Source organism: Atta colombica, unplaced genomic scaffold, assembly GCF_001594045.1.
Source record: "Atta colombica isolate Treedump-2 unplaced genomic scaffold, Acol1.0 scaffold150, whole genome shotgun sequence".
Classification (NCBI taxonomy): domain Eukaryota; kingdom Metazoa; phylum Arthropoda; class Insecta; order Hymenoptera; family Formicidae; genus Atta; species Atta colombica.
Genome location: NW_017259240.1, coordinates 2,165,069 through 2,168,394, shown reverse-complemented (window position 1 = coordinate 2,168,394; position 3,326 = coordinate 2,165,069). Strand labels below are relative to the sequence as shown.

General features: G+C 27.5%; 1 protein-coding gene across 2 annotated transcripts in view; it reads right to left on the bottom strand.

Moving 5' to 3' along the window:
* LOC108685343 (multidrug resistance-associated protein 4-like) overlaps positions 1-3,326 on the bottom strand; it is a 25,550-nt gene that overhangs the window by 13,755 nt on the left and 8,469 nt on the right. The window contains exon 2 of one of the 2 annotated variants that reach the window (XM_018190089.1): positions 183-445. The gene's annotated coding sequence lies outside the window, so the exon portion shown is untranslated. The remainder of the gene's footprint in view (positions 1-182; positions 446-3,326) is intronic. The other variant, XM_018190088.1, reaches the window with a different exon arrangement.

Below are 3,326 nucleotides of genomic sequence, written 5' to 3'. Positions count from 1 at the left end.
ATCTTAATAATAATTAATAATCATTATTTTTTATTAATAATAATTATTTTTATCATTGAATAATAATTATTTTGCACATAAATAATAATGCTCAAGTAACAATTTGTTTTTATCGATTTTTTTACTATTATACTTTGAAGATAAGTTTTTACTATTATACTTAGAAAATAATTACGACTTACTGAGTCTTTTTCTTCCTTTACCAGTGGAAAATGGTCTTTTTGCAGTTCCGTCTGTTGCCGTAGTAAATAAAAAAAACGTGTGCATTGATAATTGACAAGATCCGCTTTAATGAAACGAGGACGATTAATTTATCGATCCAGGATCCATGTGACTCTTCGGGTACGTGTTTGGTATCTGCGTTTGAAAAGAGTGTCTGTATCATTTGTGCCTCTATCGTTCCCGCCTTATCTGGCTGCACGCAATTTATTTGCCTGCTGTGTCACTTTCCCAATAACATAGAAGGTCGTACAATCTCAACGTTACTATAATTATCTAACATAATAACGAAGTTGATACACTAGTCATTAATTAGCCACCAATCTCTTTTTGTTTGTAAATTACACATAAAATTGGAGAAACTGCAACTAAAATTAAGCTACTAAAAATTCAAAAATAGAAGATAATCAAAAATAAGGATTTGGATATTGGCAATAGAAAATATTACATATTATACAGAAGTAAAAAATTCTTTGGAGAGAGAAAGGGAGAGAAACAGAGAGAGAGAGAGAGAGAGAGAGAGAGAGAGAGAGAAAGAGAGAGAGAAAGAGAGAGAAACAAATATTGGGAAATTTCAATATCAAAGTCAATATCCTATATCAAATATTCCGATATTCACAATCAAACTTCTAAAAATATTTGAAAGGTTGATTAAATTATTAGAAAATTAAATTTAAGAAATAATATTATAGCATCTGTAAGAAATGATATTATCTCTCTCTTTCTCTCTCTCTCTCTCTCTTTCTCTCTCTCTCTCTCCTCCTCTCTCTCTCCTACACACACACACACACATACACACACACACACACACACACACACACACACACACATATATATATATGCTGTTTAAAATATGATACAGCAGACAAGTAATATTTTGCTATCAAAGTTATTAATATTGTGCTATCAAAGTTCAACTAATTTATTAATTTTTTATATTAGTTAATTTTTTATATTAATTGTTGATATGGCACGAAAATTATAGTCTTAAATCATTGAAGATTGTAATTTTCCTATCATATTGCTTTTTAATTTAGTACCATTCGATTATATTATATAAGTATGGCAGTACTTATTTTTTACATAATACAGTGTAAGAATAAAACGTCTTTTCTTTGTATTGCATTTTAAATTGCATTCAAAATTAAAAAATCATATCAAAACGAAACAAAATGCATTTTAAAGCTAAAAATTAATGCTTTCATGCGGCAAAATTTAGAAAAAAATTGATGTTGATATTATAAAACATCATACACTCTCAAAATCGAGATTTTTATTTCGTATCTCAAAATTGTTATCCAAATTTCAACGGATTTGTATTCAGCAGACAAAAATACATTGGAAATGAATATTCATACTCGTGTTGCAAGAAAAAGTGAAAATTTATCAGACAGTGTAATTATTCAACTATTTCAATGAATTTATTTATTAACATATTGCACAAAAGCTTCATTATCAAAATTCTTTTAGATGTCTTGCTTCATGTGGGAAAATTTTACTGATAAATCTCGCTCAGAGGAAAAACCATTTACACGCGTAACATTTTGACGCGTAAGGAAAATACAGAGTTTATCGGTCACTGACCGGACAATCTATCTGATTATGCTTCACATGTAAATAATAATAGCATTAATAAAATACGTAATAGATAAAGACCATAATGTAGAAATTCATTACCTTCATTGTGTTTAATTAAAATATTGTTGCTTAATTATCATAAATTAAACTAATCTTTTGAGAATTACGTTTCTGTTATGACTCGAAAATATATATTTAAAGCTGTTATATATCTCACGAAACCGTTTCGGCATTTCTTTACGTATAATTAAATGATTTAATTTACATTTACGTAATACAATTTAATCCTTTTATGCTCGTTTCTACTAATGTAAATTAACTTTAATTTCGGTTTATAAAACTGAACTTATTTTCTCTTTGTCTAATTCTAAGTCTATAAATTAAAAAAGTATTAACTAAAAAGTATTAAAGTTTATCTACATTAAACAAATTGTCATAAGATTGCAAATATAAATACACAATCAAGTAACGAAAGCCTCAACGATCTGGATCTTAATGCTTAAATAATATTTTCAGTGATAATATTTAATGCGCATTTATACACATATTCAGTTCTGTAATCTACATTATTGGAAACGAGCAATAATATTAATAACAATTTTTACAGGAAAAAGATTAAAAGAGACAATTTTATTTCCTTCAAGACTGAATTGCAACGCAAATTTTTGCTCCTCTGAATTTAGTATCAGTTTTTGTTATATAACAGCGAAGTGTTCAAGAATTCAAAATAAACTTGTTTAAATTTTTAATCATCATTTTGGATTACATTAAACCTGGAATTTACTGGATATAACTGGACTTTTTACTGGATATAACTAGACTATTACTGGACTATTTGAAAATATTTGTGAATATTTATGAATATGTAAAATAAATCATGATACTTTTTTAAGAATTTCGATCAACATCTAAAGCTATATCAATTTACAATTCTGCACAGACTTGCTGTGTAATTCGCAGGTCTGAACTGAAAGGAAAGAGGAGGTAACGGTTGTTTCACCGAAGCACAACCGTGAAATTTAAAAATTAAGAAGCAAAATATTTACAATATTTAAAATGAAAAATATATAATATCTATATATGTAATGCCTATTTATGTAAAATGTATGCACGTATCTATATAAAATATATACGATACCAATTGTGAAAATGCTGCATTTGGTACGTACTGTGAGAATCTTGATGATTCAATTTACCATATGATTTATTAAAATATTTCTAATATTTTTGTATATTAAGTATATTATATATATTTCTAATATTTGTTGCATTCAGAAATGATTCTGATCAAAGAATTGAAGGAAGACTGATAAAAAATCTCCCGTTCATTGCCAAGAGTATCACATGTAAAACATATTATCCTGAGGCATTTTCCAGAATGTGATATACATAGCGTGATAACAGAATGATAAGGCTGTCTGCGTGACTGAAGATCATTGTAAAAAGTAATTAGATTCAATAATTAAAATTCCAAAATACAGGAAAGTCGAAACATCGGTTTGCCAATCTACAGTTTACGTCGGATTTTA